Source organism: Urocampus carinirostris, chromosome 3 (assembly GCF_059441175.1).
Source record: "Urocampus carinirostris isolate Australia breed hairy pipefish chromosome 3, RoL_Ucar_1.0, whole genome shotgun sequence".
NCBI lineage: Eukaryota > Metazoa > Chordata > Actinopteri > Syngnathiformes > Syngnathidae > Urocampus > Urocampus carinirostris.
The window spans coordinates 20730131-20748441 of NC_142351.1; the positions used below are offsets into that span (position 1 = coordinate 20730131).

The 18311-nt window shown below is 38.8% G+C and overlaps 1 pseudogene; it reads left to right on the forward strand.

Annotated features, from left to right (window-relative positions):
• Positions 1–17875: 17875 nt before the first annotated feature.
• Positions 17876–18017, forward strand: LOC148369071 (U2 spliceosomal RNA; annotated as a pseudogene).
• Positions 18018–18311: the final 294 nt, after the last annotated feature.

Genomic DNA, 18311 nt, shown 5'->3' on the forward strand with positions numbered 1-18311 from the left:
GATTTCAGCAGCAACAACTGCCACAAAGGCCAGGCTTTTATAATGGGTTATTAGCTGATTGGAGGCAGGTGTGTCTCATCAGAGCAGCCGCGCCCCCTCACACACAACACCTGCAGGAAAACTGAGGAGCACAAAACACAAACAGAAACAAAGAATTTAATAAGAAGTAGGGTTAAAATAAGTACAGAGTGTTTCCGATATTCAGTGGTTAGCACATTTGCCTAACATGCGAAAAGTCCCCGGTTCGGGGCAGGGTTGAAAAATGTTTTGGCCTGAGAAGGGATGGGTTCCACCAGGCTGTACTTGCCCAACACACACGTTACTGGAAATGGTGCCACTATAACCCTTGTGGCTAAGGAATCCACCCATGGCCCACACTATCGCAAAAACATCGTTTTTAAAGACACTGATCATGTCAATCATTTCTCCTTTACTTTTCAGTAAAAGAAAAGTCCATTAATCCAAGAGTGGGTGTGTCTTGATTAAAATATATCAAACAATCAAATTGGTAAAAAATAATTCACCTAAAGTGTGTGTAGCCACCCTTCAGACTAACTAAACAAGGTTTTTCATACGTTTCCCTGACATAATGATCTAAAAACGAATGTGGTTCTCCAAAAAGGTGAGACAGGTTTTGAAAAGAATAAAGTCGGCTGTCGGGAGACCAGAACAGACCAGGAAACCCGAGAGCATTCGTTAGAGTTCTTTATTTAAGATAGCGTTCAGGGCTTGCGGGAGACGTGATGGCTGTCAGACGTCAGCAGCGGAGCCGGAAAGAAGGCTTCGGATCGGGTGGCCAATCGGAGGGCGGAAGACAAGCAGGTCGAGTTTACCGGGAGTGGAGAGAAGATCGTAGCGTGGGACGGAAGCAGGTCGGGTCGGAGGCAGGCAGGAACAGGTAAACAGAGTTCTAGACGAAACGGGCAATCAGGAGAGTCACACAGAGTTACAATCGTAATACTCTGACGAAGAAGTCTGGGCGCAGCGTGCTAAAGAACGAAGCGTCAGCCAATCAGAAGCCGCCCACATGATTGCTCCAGGTGACCAGATTTAGCCATCATGACATCGGCTCTTTAATTCAATTGGTCAGTAAATTGTTTGTTAGCATAATTTATTTACCACCCATATTGGCGACCCATCTTTTCCCTCCCTGCAATAACGCTGAATAATTGCATGATGCTGCTTAGGCCATATGAGGGCCGTTAAATAGGAAATCATGTTGCGACTGCCGCATTAATGAGTTTACTAAAACGAGCGTAAAGGTACAAGTTGTAAATATAAAGGACTGTCAGCAAAGATCCCTTCCTCAGTGCCTGCAGGAGTGACAGAGCAGCCATTAGCGCAATTGATGCTATCTCGCGTGTAATAATGACGGCGCACGAGGTTGCCATTATCTGTTGAAGCCTCAGCTCAACGTGTGATTTAACGGGCAAACAGAAAAAGGCGAGTGCACAACTGTATATTACAGTACGTTCGGCGTTGCAAACAATGCTCGCTTCGTTCCCGCGAGACTGCTTTTCCTGTTCGACAAACCGCATGACTAGAGATTGAAGCAAATTACTTCCAAGCTCACTGATTTGCTTGTAATTCGCCTAAAGCCTGAGACAAATACGACATATAAGGCCTTAAAATATATCAACTGCCATTTGATTGGCAACATCAAAAACGTGATAAGACAAAGGCGGCTGAAGTTGTTTGCCAGCTTGTTTGTTGCGCATTCCCCGGTGTGCAAATTGAAGTATGCAGTGAGGGAGCTTCTCATCTCCTAAGTCTGAGAATGAGATGAGTGTGCACCACACAAGAGTTACTCCAGGGCTCACTGAATCATTTTATCCTTTTTTACTGTTTCACAAATTGACTTTGACAATGAGCTTTTGGGAGAAAGAAAAAATGAAACAAAGCAAAAGAAGAAAAGAAAACAAATCATGCAATCATTTGTGAGACTCTCTGGCATCAGTGTTGGACGTGTTACTGAAAAACACTAATTAATTACAGTAAACAGTTACTTGATTCAAAATGTAATTAAGTTACCACCCCAGATTAAAAACACCAAAAAATAGTTATAGTTAACTTAACAAGTTATAAATTACCGTATATACTCGCATAGAAGCCGAACCCCTTAAAAAATTATAAAAGAACCTGTAGAAGCAGTGAACCCTTCATATTTCTTGGCTTGACCAATATCGAGAGCTTGCAAACACATAGCCGAGACACGCCAATCCATTTTGTCTCGTAGGCTTCAAACCACTCGACGATCTCCTTCTCCATTGTTTGACGTTTTTACTTTTCTCCAGGCATAGTGTATTGCAATAACAATTTTAAAAATGGAAGGACCAAAATTCAGCATACTCTTACCGTAAATATTTGCATACCACATGCCCATATCCCTTCCCATTAGGTAGGAGTGGGCAATACTTATTCACGTATATATGAATATACGGGATGATATATTTATTTATTGTTTAATGCAATTGTTTCAAAAATAAGCAGCAACAAAAATACAAATACCTTATAACAATGTCAGTAGGACTATAATACATTCAATCACACAATATTTTGGAATCAATAATGCAAAATAAATTAACAACTGTCTCTCCTTGGCTCTCTTGCCATAGTGACAACAGATTTACAGATTTTTGTTCAGGAACCGTATTATTTTTACGTTTTTGTTTTCAGCGCGTTGCTCTTCGCAGGATGAGCTTTTTCATGTCTTTATATGAATTTTTGGTGTTGCCAAAGTAGCAGACCAACATACCAAAAACATTATACCTGGCATTGTATGTTTCTATTGAAAACGAATACAACCCGCTTCCTGTTTGCCGCTGTCATTTTTAGCTTCTGGTAGGGGTGGACAAACAGATCTGTCCTCTCTTTTGCCTGGCAGGCAGGGTGCAGCCGCAGGCCAGGTAGGGTGCTAAACGTGTTTCTGTCAGTCATACTCTCAGGCATAAAGTTAGAGTGGCCAAGGAAGCTTGGTGAGAGAGAAAAGGGATGTGCTATCTACATGGCGAAGCGGCGCCTTTACAAAATTGATGGAACAGCGTATCAATCCCAGGACAATAGTGTGGATCCGATCAGAGTAATTGCTCGGTATTGATAAGATAGATATTTTGACCGATCCAGCCCCTCTGTATCCTTAATTTAAACATCATTGAAAGTTTCATTTACAATATACATTACATTCAATCACCAAATTTTGAAACAAGTGTGCTTATTGTGCACATGTAATCTCAGATTTAGAGTGGACAGTGTTTTCGAAAAAAAAAAGATAATTACTGAACTAATTATTCCAGACACATATCGATAATATGCATTGTGGCTGTAGTAAATAATTAACGGAGTAGAAAGACAGACAGTTGTTGTTTCTTCTGCTAATATAATTGGACTGATTATAACAAAATGCAAAATACCTCAGTTGAATGTGAAATCCGTCAAATGAATATCATCAATCATCAAAATTGAATTTAGCCCCATCCCCCGTCAATTCCCCACAAAACCAATTAAATGCAGCATCCTGACACGAGATTTTGCATTTATGATTATGTGGTTTCTCTAGATAAGTTTACCCACAAAATATATTTTCCCAGATTGCAGGGATACACTATATTTTATATAATTATGAAAGAAATAATGCTTTTTTTCTGTTTAAAGAAGACTGATTCATTTCGAGCACCGTGGCGAGGGCTCGGCATATCAGCTTCATTGCTCTCAGGGTTAGAAATCTTGACTTGGGTCTGCCTGTGTGTTTAAAATCAAGTACGTTCGGTTCAGTGAAGCTTGTTTGTCGATATGGACGGATGGAAGGTAGAAAATGTGTGCAAAACACAAGGTGCAAGGTTAAAATGAGACCTTCAGAGCGACGGACTGAAGAGTAGCAAATAATCGATCTGAAAGAATCTGCTGCAAGTCGTGTCTTCAACAGGAAAGTCACCTACAGTATATGTTCCAACAAAAATAGTGTACGGCGCTTCTTGCAGGTCTATAAATCCGGCATGTAGCACTGCGATGGGAAAGCGATGGCCTGAGGGCCACATACGGCTCATCAAACCAAAATGGTGAGCATATAATGGCCAGAGTTGGGTAGGGTTACTTTAACTTGATTACTTTCAATTACTTTTGGATTACTCCAATACCAAATATGCTAATAAAAGATAGATGATAGATAGATAGATACTTTATTCATCCCCGAAGGGAAATTCACATTCACACACATAAAAGACAAAATAAACTAAATATGAATAAAATTAATACTCACAACACGTGGTAAGCTTTCTCTCCTGGCTTTGATTTTTGATCTCCGGCAAAACTAACATAAAATGCGACAGAAACAAAATGAAAATAAATCCAAACAGCTTGCCAACATCATTTTAGCCGTTCCATATATTCTGTTACTCCCCAAGCCTGCACAAAATTTTGTAATTTTATTCATATTTAATTTCTTTTGTCTTTTATTAGCATATTTGGTATTGGAGTAATCCCAAAGTAATTGAAAGTAATCAAGTTAAAGTAACCCTACCCAACCCAGATAATGATAATGATAATGTATAATTTTCAAAAACATACCACTAAGAGTGGGTGGTTAGCGCACAGCGCCACGGTGCAAAGGGTAAGGGTTCAGAACCAGCTACTGCAGGCTCCCTGTGTGGTATTTGCATGTTCTCCCCATGCCTGCGTGGGTTTCCTCCGGGCACTCCGGTTTCCTCCCTTCCAAAAACATGCATGTAAGATTAATTGGCCGGTTCAAATCGTTTGGGCTCCTTGATACAAATTTAATCAGTATGTGTTCTTCCACTAGTGATTGACTGACTTCTGTTTGCAAAAGCGGTTGTGAGATTTCCAGCTGCATTGAAGTACAAACATTTTGCTGAAGAGCAACTATTATAGCAGTGGCAGCCCTTTCATGAACCGGGTTAAAATTTAAATTCGAAAATGTGCATTGGTGTAAAATACAATATTTATAATGAGGCCATTGGTGAACATTTTATAATGTGACTAGGAATCAACTATCAAGTATTTTGAAGGGACACTGTGTATTCTTTGATCTCCCTAGCAGAAAGATGAACGACAGACATGTCAGCTCCCTCTACGTGTGCTTCATGTTATGTTAAAAAATTAACAATTTCTCGACCTACAAGTATTAAATATAATGCGCGTTTATATGATAGTTCATGGCAGCACGGCGGCTGGGTGGTTTGCACGCAGTCCCACGGTGCAGAGGTTCAGGATTTTAAGTATAGCTAACACAGTCTCCCCGTGTGGAGTTTGCGTGTTCTCCCGTGGCTGTGTGGGTTTCCTCCAGGCACTGCTGTTTCCTCCCACATTCCAAAAACGTGCATGTCAGGTTAATTGGCCAGTCCAAATTGTCCCTAGGGTTGCATGAGCGAGTGAGTTGTTTGTCCCTGTGTGCCCTGCGACTGGCTGGCAACCAGTTCAGGGTGTCCCCTGCCCACTGCTCGAAGATAGCTGGGATGGGCTTCAGCACCTCCACGACTCTACTGAGGAGAAGCGGTGCAAATAATGAATGGATGGATAATACTAAGACAAATGTGTTGTTGTTTTGGTGCCACTAATCACCACTGTCCCTTTGTGGCAACCCATACTAACTTCATTTGGCTAATGATCAAATAACAGGAGACATTTTTTTCACTTGCTATTTTCTCCCATTTTTTAATCAAGATATTTATCTAATTTCATGCAACAAAAACACTTCCAAACCAACCTTATTCAAGGGTTAAATAGGTCGATTATATTACTTTGCTTTGGTTACAATTTCATGAAGTTGTTTTTTATCAATAAATACATTTGTTTCAAAACCGTTTGGATCAAATGGTCCATTAGTGAACACACACACAATGAAATGTAATTTGTCTGTAAATGCAAACAAGAACATTTAGACGAGCGTACATTACTTTTTATCCTCTTTTTTTTGTCGAGGTATAAGATTTCAGACTCTTTATCTGCATATACAAAAGTAAATCAGTCTTTTCCCCTCTTTTGTCAGGCCCCTCTTTTTATTTAACCCAATGTGGTCCATAATTCAAACAGTTTTCCCATTCCTTATGTAACATCCTGATTATTATCATAACTTCTTAAAGCAAACAATATAAAAAGGATTCAGTTTCTCAGCATGATTTTTAAAAAATCCAGTTTTTATTTCAAATGTGTTTATATTATTACTAATAGTGGAGTGCACGATTAAAAATGGGTGGTGTTAATGATAATGCACCTCTGCTCTCCCTCAGAAAAATGCCGTTTTAAAAATTAATAAACAGTTTAGCAAAGTGGAACCTTTACTGATTGTAATGGCTTCATTTTTGCGTGATTTGTCTTTCGTTTGCTTGGTAATGTAAAACATATTTTTTTTTTTCATTCCCCCAAAATAGCACAATTCTGTCTATTTTAAGCTATTGCGACTGGATGCAGAGTTTTTAGACACAATGTGGAACCAACTATTTTATCATTTTGGATCAGTTGTAAACCTAATATGAAAATGTTGAAAACGTTTTTAGGGTATTTTAAAAATTAAGTCAAATTTCATTCACTGAATATTACCTGCTCTTAAAAAAAATCTTGACTATAAAATCTCAATGTACAGTACATGAAAAGGGTATCAATCACGTTACAATGTGGAACATCGCACATCCAAGTCAGGACAAGTCACGTTTAATTGTATAATCACAAAATATCTCAAAGGACTGCACAGGTTACACTTACACCATCCCCTGATCTTAAACCAACATGTGGACAAGGAAAAACTCAAAACCTCAGCACGAGGAAAAAAAGAAACCTGGAGAAGGGGCCTCGCAATTGGTAATCCCCCTTCCAGGATGACCAGGGTCCAATAGATTTAGCATTGGGTAACGGTACAGAAAACATAGTGAACATCAATAAAATAAAACAATGTGTAATATGTTAAAATTTGTCCAGGAAGTGCATGACAGCAACGACTCCTCAAGCCTGTAAAATTGTCCAAAATGTCCCTGACAGCAATGACGCAGCTTTCCATCTCTGCCGGCTGGTCGATGCAGACGTTGACATGCTTCAGGTCCAGATTCTGATCCGCTGACTTATCTCAAATCGTCCTTCTCTTTCGCATCACCACCTGCCGGGCAGCCTGAAATAACAGGAAAAGAAAAGTATGAGGTGGGCATCAATCATATGTTATTGAATAGAAGTGGTTCCTAGGTCTAGATTTAAAAACCTCCGCTGAGGTTGCGGATCTTATCTCCATGAATAACTTTATCCAATGAATATCAAAAATGAAATAAAATCTGGCTACCCCACAAGGCACTATTACTTGTTTGATCCGCTTTGAGATGTCAATTAGTTTTAAGAAGACTCAATTCTGCCTTTGATGTTCAAATATAACAAAAAAATCCGTTTAAGCTGGTTGGAGGCTGGACTTTCAGCAAAAAGGCCAAAGACAGATATATTTGGGACAAAAAAATAAAACGGTTCCAGATGTATAAAGATATTTTTTTGTATCAATTGCATGAAATGTATGCTAAGAAAGTAATGGGAAGAGGCAAAATCAATACAACAAAAGGTTTGCGTACTTGGACTTTACCGTGCATGTCAGGGTTAAAATAATTTTCTGTTTTATTTTTTTTAACTTTTTCAAGTAGTCAATTTTTGGTAAGGTTTTTAGATTTTATTTGTTTTCAAAGGGAAACTGTGTAAGATTTGACCTCTAGATGTCACTCAATCATGTAGTGCAACACAAGGAACCTCAAAACGACAGACATTCAAAGTGACCATAGCATTTTTCTTCTCATTATTTTGCACAGACTTTCAGAAGATTTTTTGTTTTTTGGGGGTACCTTAGCAGCAAAATGTCCTGTAATTATGTCAGTTGCCTCTAGGCCTAATATTATGTAAAACCTTCAAGTATTAAAAAATGCATGTGCATATGATAATTCATGCATTTTTCTTAAATATTCAATGTTTTATTTTTTTTAAATGAATGATGTTTTTTGTCGGGACTAGAACGGAGACAGGACCCACTTGCGTTAGGTTTCTCTCCGTTTTATTGGGAAGAAAAGAAAGGATTGCACACACGATCCAGTGATTGCTGGTCGCGGGAAGCAGGTCGCTCAGAACGCGGAAGTGGCACTTCTGTGGCGAGCAATGGAGGTGTTGGGAACAGAAAAAAACGGGTCAGTAGTCAGGACAGGAGAGCAAAGAACGTGGTCAGGATCAGCAACAAGTTGAAAGTCAGGAGAGGAGAGTAGATCAAAAACGTGTTGAAGCCGTGAAAGAGACGGGAGCAAAAACAGGAGTGAGTCAGGGTCGAAAAGCTTGCCTAGAGTAAACTGAGGTTCGCAGACGGACTGACAACAAGTGACTGATAGATGTGGCTTTAAATAGTGACAAGAAGCCAATCAGAGTCCGAGACAGTTGGCGCCAAACGAGCAGGCACAGGTGCATCACATCCGTAATCATGACATTTTTAACCACTTGGAAGAATTAAATGATATGCAATGTCCCTTTAAAGTTTTTAAAAATATGCAAATCATGTTTTTTTTAAAGTACATTGTCAATTGTCTACAATTTTTTAAACCCAAATTTTGTAATTGCAACCTCCAAAAAATTAATTTTCATATAAAGTGGTACCTTTTTATACCAGCTTAATTGTTTCAAGATTGTGCTCACAGCAGTCTCTAATGGTAGTCTTTGGGACTGCTCGTGAATTGGATTCTCCTTTGAAGAGCCAACACAATTTTTGTTGCAAAAAAGTTAGTGTTCAGAAATGTTTGTGGTTAGAGACGCTGATATTAGGAATTACCATTGTGATGTATAGACATTTGAGTAAGACACTACAACAGCCTACATATTTTGAAGGAAATAAACTGAGTTCTACAATATATAAACAAAAGACTTATTAGGCAGGTTTAGTAATACTGTATACTAATTAATCCCAGTCAGTCTAGAGTACACTAACAGTGTTCATTTTACCTGTGAAAAGTGATGGGTCCCGGGGACTCGCATGCTCAAAAATCTATGGGTCCCAACACAGATCTATGGGTTCTCAAAATTTAGTGTTATCGAGGTTGAAATTGTAAATCGGCGACAAATATGTAATATAAATCTATATATTCATTCCGTTTTAATCATCACAGTTTATTGCTAATACAATTCAGTTATCTCTTCAAGATTTTTCAGTTCACAACAATATTGTAAATTATACAAAATAATATTGCTGAAATAATTATATAAATCTATATTTTCATTCAGTTTTAATCATCACAGTTAATTGGTAATACAAAGCAGTTATCGCTTCAGATTTTTCCGTTCACAATATTGTACATTATACAAAATACTAAAAATACTGCCATCCACTTAACTATCTTTAGCAGTGAAAGCATGGCCAAGTCTTCTTTTTGATGTCGTATCCGTTCATACTTGCCTCTCTCTTCCTGCAGCAACAGAATTTCCATAGCTAATTTGTGGTTTTCATTGTCGTTGTGCCGATCCAATGTGCTTTTCTGAAAGTTCGTATTGCAAAATGATTTATTCAATCCAGTTTTTTTGTCACGCTGGGTACACGCATCACTGAACATGTAGCCTCCATTATCATCCTCCTCAAAGCGTAACCAGGAATATAATTTAGTCCATTTTGGCAGAAAAGTCATTTTCTTGCTAGCAGTATTCTTTTATTTTCTTTCGTCGAATCGTTCGCTTCAACGCACGTGTTTTCCTTGCCTTCGCGATCTTCTGAAGAATTTCTCCAACCTTTTTTCGTGCCGGAATTATTGCCGTTGTTATCACGTTCTGCATTATGTGTCAACTTATTACCGACACTGAAAAAATGACCTATTTTGTGTTGATTTTCACCTAATACCAAATGTTTTTACGGAGGCATACTTCTCTTTCACTCGACAACCACAAAAACAATGACGTCATCTCGAAACAACGAGATCTCGTTTGCCGAGATCGGCGCAAGACCAAAACAACAATTGCGGATCTGCCTGACGAAAAGTTTGGAGTGCGGTAAATCTTTGTTAAAAAAAGAAAAAGTAATCGGGTAATAATGACAATTTGGTGTCAAAAACGTTGCGTCCCGGGGACGCACGTTGATTTGACACAATGCGTCCCCAGCAAAAATGATGCGTCTAGGACGCAGGGACGCGGGCAAATGAGAACACTCCACTAAAGACAGAAGACAGTCATCAGATAAATAGACGATAATTCTAGCTACATGTGCATGCAGAAGAAATTTGTACACTTCCCAAAGTTTCCATCTAAGAAAAATATCAACTTTCCTTTAATGAGCTTCCGCAAGACGACACACTAGAATACCTTCTGAGCCAGTAGTGACTGTAGGAGCATCTACTTGATGATAAACTTCATAAGCAGTAACACACTTAGATGTTTTAGTCTGTATTGCGCATTTTGCCATACACTCTCACACGCGCGCTCATGCATTGCGCCACCATGTGGAGCTAGTGGTCTAAATCCAAAGGAGTACGATGGGCATGACTGCAGCAGTAATAATGCAACAGAGGGAGCACTTGGTCAAGCCTCAGAGCCCATTCTGAGCGACCGATCAATGCGATATACAAGCTTTATAACTACAGTGATGTTAAAAAGTCAGAGTAAAGTATCATTTACGGTTGGTACGTTGGTTGGTTGATTGGTTGGTTAGTTAGTTAGAACCTTTCCTGTGATGTGTCTTGGGCAAGTACAGCATGGTGGCACCCATCCTTCTCCAGGCTAACACATGTTTTCTACAATGATTTTTCGTTTTTCGTCGGGGTTGCATTCCGAAAATGTGTATGTATGTATGTATGTATGTATGTATGTATGTATGTATGTATGTATGTATGTATGTATGTATGTATGTATGTATGTATGTATGTATGTATGTATGTATGTATGTATGTATGTATTTATTTATTCTTTAAATACTCTCCCCAAAAATTGAGTAGTAATTGTTTAATAAATAAGAGTTTTTTATCATAATTTATTTTACAAAAAGACTTTTCTTCTTCAAATTTTACAAACTATCTTCCTGATTTATTGCACAACTGTACTGATTAAGGAACGGCGCCCCGGCTGAGAGGTGAGCGCGTCGAGGCACGGTTCTGAGGTTAAATCCAACTGTAAGTGAGCTGCCATGTTTATCGAGGTTGTTGGTATTTATTAGGAGAACCTTGACACGAAACCTAGCTTAAGACACTTGCGGAGGCCCAAAGTACAACTGTGTACATTTTCACGAAAATTTGTGCAACGTTTCGGAGCCTCTAAGTCACATACAGTACAAACACAGGTACACACATATCGGGTTTTATGAAGTCGTTTAGATCTTCTGTACATTGGGAACTTTTACTATATTAAGAAATTGAATCAGAAAAACAACTATGTTGACAACATTTTGAAAAGTGTTTGGATTTTTTTTTGTAGATAAACATTTGGCTATACATAAACAGGGTTGGGTAGGGTTACTTTAACTGGATTACTTTCAATTACTTTTGGGTTACTCCAATACCAAATATGCTAATAAAAGACAAAAGAAACTAAATATGAATAAAATTATGACTCACAACGCGTGGTAAGCTTTCTCTCCTGGCTTTGATCTCTTGGATCTCCAGCAAAACTAACATAAAATGCAACAGAAACAAAATGAAAATAAATCCAAACAGCTTGCCAACATCATTTTTGCCGTTCCATGTATTCCGTTACTCCCCAAGCCTGCACAAAATTGAGTAATTTTATTCATATTTAGTTTCTTTTGTCTTTTATTAGCATATTTGGCATTGGAGTAATCCAAAAGTAAGTGAAAGTACCGTATTTTCCGCACTATAAGGCGCACCTAAAAGTCTTAATTTTTTTCAAAAGCTGACCATGCGCCTTATAATACAGTGCGTCTTATTTATGGATCAACATTAAATCACAAGGTCTCGCAACTTACGCAACAGCCGCCGACTCGATTTTCCCCCGAACGTGGAGTAGTCCGCGGTGTATGCTGGGATTTATGTTGTGAGGGTCAAACAGAGTTCCCGAATGTTTGATCTTACATTACACAGTCCAGCGTTTTTCCGAATTGCTCAGTCCAGCGTTTTCCGAATTGCTCAGTCCACAAGTAGTAGATTTGGGAGTCCACAATCGAAAGGATTTGGGAGAACAGTCAATAAACATGCCCGATTAAAGTCGCCGTCGACGATAAAGCTCCGTTGGGGTAGTGCAAGCTGATGTTTAGCAGCGGGCAGGAGATATAGCGCTATGCTAACGTTAGCATCTGGTGAAACTGTTAGGGGTGGAAAGTATACAGCAAACACAAAGACCACAGTTAACTCTCCCGGTACATAGCTAGAAACTCCATATCGAGTGAGCATTGTGTATCAATGGTTCGACTATTATTGTAGCGCGTAGTCTCCAACCCCTGTTTTTACCGGAGTTCTCGTCTCGTTCGAGCCGGTGATGTAGTGCAGCGTCGGGAAAGCCAAGACTCCGTGATGGCAAAAAAAAGTCCTCCAATTCCGGACGTTGTTTGTGGCGATCCGCAGCTCAATTCACTCATTGTGGACGGATGGATCTGGCGTTGCTTGAACATGCTTGGGAGCGCTGGTCTGTGTGGTCGCCTTCTTAGCTTAGCTCAGCCTTTGCTCCGTCGTTGTCATTGTCGGCAGGCGGCAAATCTTCCAGGGAGATCCGGTGGTCTCTGTATATCCCTCGGGATGTAGTGGATATTATTGTAAGTGCGAAGGGAGTCGAAGGGAAAATAAGAGGGATCAGGAGACAATAATTTACTCTCCTGGATATACTTCACTCACGGTTGTAAGAAGACCATGATTGCGTATCATTATTGAACGTGAGAACTTAGGTGAGCTATGCGGCTTTATATTTTCCCGGTATCTTGTTTTAGAACGATCTTGATGTTGCTGTGATGAGTTGAGTGAATTAAACTCAATTCAAGTGTTTATTGTCATATGCACAGTAAAGTTGCGAGCGAAAAAGAAAATAGAAACTAAGAAATGTTTGGCATTTCTTGAATCCCAAGACTTTAACCTTCCGAATGATATTTGAAATGATGCATTTGAGTGACATCGTACGGACACCACATCCGCACGTGTCTACGACACAAATTTGCTTCTTTGCAAGCTTTGGGAATGTTAAGGGGGTAATCAGTTGGACTGAATCATCTGACTGTTTTGTCGACGTTCCCATTGTAGCGCCTTATAACCCGGTGCGCCTTATCTATGGAAGATATAGGACCAAAAACTATTTTTTGGGGGTGCGCCCTATAACCCGGTGCGCCCTATAGTGCGGAAAATACGGTAATCAAGTTAAAGTAACCCTACCCAACCCTGTACATAAAATTAAATTTATTGCTCTTTTATTCTTGTTTTCTATGAAGAATCCAAAGTCTGACACAAGAGACAGGTTCAACTAGCACATTCTGCAAAAGAAAAAATTCAAAGCAAATAACACATTTTGTAATGTTTCAAGAAGGTGCTCAACTCTCCTAGCGTTTTGTTGCTCCAGCTCCCAGCTTTTTGCAACGTGTTGCTCAAACATCATTCAAAATTAAAGGGATGAACGATTACTTATTACAGATGTCTGTGCCTGCACTATCCTTACTTTATTTTCAACATTAGGCTTTATAGATACGGGCTGCTCTTTAGTTGTGGTTTTGCAAATAATAAACTAAAAGTCACAGTAATAATAATACCATACCATTTGCAAGAAAAAACAAGTACAACAATTCATAAAACATTTTAAACATTGGACCGACTTCATTGGAATTGTCTTTTGTACTCCAAGTGAAGAAGCAGTGGGCCGTGGAGAAACGCTGTAAAAAATACAATAAACTATACAAAACACAGACTTAGGAGCAAAATACGTAACAAAGTATTATCGGGAACCTTCATGCGCACATGACTCACAGCTGGTTATCACCTGCCCCCAGGTTCCTGAGTCTTGCTCAACTCTCTCTCAGCTTCCAAGACAACAAGGGGAAAAAGCATACATGTCAACACACTGAAGAGTTTTACAGCATCACTTTAACCGAATCCTATCACACAATAGCAGGGTTGGCTAGGGTTACTTTAACTGGATTACTCCAATACCAAATATGCTAATAAAAGACACAAGAAACTAAATATGAATAAAATTATGACTCACAACACGTGGTAAGCTTTCTCTCCTGGCTTTGATCTCTAACATAAAATGCGACAGAAACAAAATGAAAATAAATCCAAACAGCTTGCCAACATCATTTTTGCCGTTCCATGTATTCCGTTACGCCCCAAGCCTGCACAAAATGTATTAATTTTTTTCATATTTAGTTTCTTTTGTTTTTTATTAGCATATTTGGTATTGGAGTAATCCAAAAGTAATTGAAAGTAATCCAGTTAAAGTAACCCTACCCAACCCTGCACATTCTCATCTCATCTCTCATCTCATTAGATGCATCGCTTATCCTCAGTAGGGTCGCGGGGTTGCTGGAGCCCATCCCGGTAATCATCGGGCAGTGGGCAGGGGACACCCTGAACTGGTTGCCAGCCAATTGCAGGGCACACAGGGACAGACAACTCGCTCGCTCATTCACACCTAGTGACAATTTGGACCGGCCAATCCACCTGAAATGCATATCTTTGGACATTAGACATTTTAAATTATTCAAATTTTTGATTCAAGCAAAGAAAACATTTTATGAGATGTCACACTTTAGAGAGTAATTCAAGAAACTTTGAAAAAACGTATAGTATGAAAAAATACAGCTGTGACAACAATTTCAAGGTGGAATGTAACAATTCAATCTATTTATCGAAATGTGAGTGACGGCAGTTTAAATAAGTGATGTGCTGCAACCCGATCAATGTGTAGTTTCACGAATAAAACTTTACTATTGCCGATATTCGGGTTAGGTAAAGCCATGTAAACATGCACAAAAATCTGCTTATGGTCCGATTATAAAAAAACAAATAAATACTTCATTGGTGGCGCAAATAACTTGAACTTGTAGTGCAGAGAGTAGTCCAAAAAAGGAAAACATAAATAAAAGTAATTGATGAGACAAGAGACACGTAGACCAGACAAGTAGCATAGGGAGCTGTTTGGAAAACACATTGGCTCGTTTGAGCTCAGGTGAAAAACAAACCTAATGAGACAGCCACGAAAAAATAGGACAACCAAAAAACATAAACTCAAATCTTGTCAAAATCTGATGGAAGGAAAAACTCCATGCAAATTGTCTTCAGTGTAGAATGTCAAATAAGGGGAGGCAATTTGTTAAAACGAAATTGTGTATTGTTTAGCACTTCCTAGTGAAAATAAAATGAATTAAAAGAAAACAATATTGATTTAAATAATAGGCAGAAATACGTTAACTATTATATAAATGTGCACTTTTACAACATTTGTACGTTGAGAAATTTGTGTTTTTTTTACATAATATATGCCCCGCCTAGAGGGGGCTGACATAATTGTCCACCATTCTGTTGCTATGGGTACCCCCCAAAAAATCCCCAAAATCACAAAAGGCTTGGCAAACAAATGAAAATAAAACAAATGGTCTCTTCTAGCGTCTTTAGTTTCTTCCATGTGCTTTTAGCACTCCTTTTTCTGTAGTACAAAAAAATACAGTGGTATCTAGTGGTCAAAAATACACATTGTCTCATTAAGTTTCCTGATAATGCTATTTTCTTTTCTCTCAAGTTAAAAATGGAAAAGAAAAAAACATGCACAGACATACAAAATAATCTAACATTATTCACAAATAAATTACCACGCAGTTTCAATCAAATGTCTGGGCCAGGAGTCAGCTACCCAAAAAGTTGAAGAGCGATATTGGACCAAAACAAAGAAACAAATTTGTGGCGAGAAAAAAATAAATAAATGAAAGCCTTATATAACCCTTATTATGAACACAACATGTATGTAGGTTAAATTAAACCCTGAATGTGTGTCTTTTTATGTTATTAATTCAGATTATCGAGGGTGATGTGACCTTATATTCAACCTATAAGAACAATGTATGGTCTCACTGACCTCCTGCTGACAAAACCCAAGGTCTAAAACATATCCTGCTGTCTTCAATGATTGAATTTCTAGTTTAAGTTTCCTCAAGATATCAAATCAGCATACGGCCACCTGTGCTTGAGTTTAAATGAGCTGGGTTTTTCTCAAACATATCCTGTTTCGCACTTTGTGTTAAGGTCACCATTGTTCATTGTGTTTAAGCTCACAATTCAGCTGTCTTCAATGATCGATTTTCGAGTTAAAATTTTAAGTCATATCCTGTTTTGCACTCTCACGACTGGAACTGCATAAAAAGGCGGAACAAACGGTGACAAGGACACATTCGGCAGGCTGCATTCTGTCGGTGTCCTTCTTGCAAGAAGCTAAATGAGTGTTACTCTGATCCAAACTCAGACTTCTGTCTTTTTATTTCACATGTGGGTGGACTGAACCAAAGTAAGAGAGGTTTAGATACCACAATGTACATATCCAAATCGGCTATATAAAATGACTAAGTTGGTTACAAATACATAATGAGCCATCATGATTACATTTTTATTTTCTTTGCAGTGCATTTTGTGGAGAAAACATCATGTGAATTCTAAGTTAAAGGATGCAATGACGTTTAACTGTATGACAAAATTGATTAATTACAGTGCATTTTATTGCTTTGATAAAATTGGAAATTATAAATGCGATAAAGAAATCACATTTTTTGTTGCGTTTTATTCTCAGGATTCACAAAAATAAACAGAGTGCAATAAATTGCATCATGTATGTTGTGAGAGATATACAAGATATAAACTCTCTGTTGGCAGAATTATTCAGATAAAAACACTTATTGAGATTTGACCTCCCTCGCAAAAGGAGCGAGCACGGCCCAGCCGCCATCTTCCCAGGTCGCCCGGGCCGTCCTGACAAAATCCGGTCAGTAGGCGTGGTTTATTGATTTCACACATAAACAGGAAATGAAGTCACACATAAGCGCGACTTCACATTAAAATGAAATAAAATTGAGAAATTATTTACAAATAATGGAATTAGACTGATCTTTGAAACGTGACCCTGTGTATGAGTGTGATTATTGTTTTTATATTAGGAATATAAAAACAGGTTAATTTCATAGCATAGAAGTCTGAGAAATACACAACCAAAAACAGCCCACTTTACAATTTTTACAAATAAAACAGCAACCTTTTGAGAGGGTAAAGTACATAAAGAAAAAATAATACAGGTGAAGTTTGATTTGCGTGCAAATGCCAAACAAGTCCGTGCAAGACTAAAACACAGCAGGATCCTCTGGTTGTTCCATTTTTAGCCCTTTCCTTAACCATCTTGAAAATGAATGTATTTGCTTCTGTAGAGTGAATTGATTAAAATTATATTTATATATTTCAGAATTTAATTCGGCGGTTACTAAATCGGCCAACAGGTAGGGCTCACGGGTTCCCACCCGAATTAAATGACATGGGCTCATATTGTCTCTAGCATTTATAATGAAAGAAGCAATATTCTAATTATATTTTAATTTTAGCTTTAAATGATCGATTTTTCAATTCATTGATATGGATAAAGATTGATCAGTCCAGAAGGAAAATCGTAGAGACACACAAATAACCAATGCACGCGTTTGATACTAACGAACTACATTTATTTACATGACAAAGGAGAATTGAATCCAACAAAAGCGGGGGTTGTGGGCCTTGGCGTGAGAGCTGGTGTTGAGCATGTTTGTCGATGGAAGCAAGAGAGAATTTGGAGCCTCTGTGATGTTTTATATGTGGGAGGCAGGGGTGTGACTTCAAGATGATTGGTCAACCCGAGGCCAACCAATCCCTTGGGGAGTTCAGTCACTTCATGTAAGTAGAGTCGGCTGACGGCATGTCTCCTACACTTTTCTGTCTTATTTATGTTTTGTTCTTGAACTGGATTTTTTTAGAACTGCGTAGTATGTTCAGTTGATTTTTGCAATTGGGATATGGAATAAGAGCTTGCTCTGTCCACTCCACGCATCGGCCCGGTATTGCAGTACCTCCGGGAACGGTGCATTCGCACTGATCGCTGCTTGGCCCTGTGGCTAGGACCTTGACTCAGCCTCTTGGCTGGGAGCAAGTGTCTCGGCCTTGTGGTATATTATGATTTGACTGATAACGGATAATTGATAAAGAATACCGAACAATAAACCTCTACAAAATCCCCCCACTCAGAGTACAATATACCAGCTCGGTAGCCTAGATGGTAGGGCTCCCGCTCCGAGACTGGGAGGTCGCTGGTTCAAGCCTCGGCCGAGACTTACAACATTTGTACTCATTGCCTCCCTGCTTGGCGCTCGGCATTAAGGGTTGGAA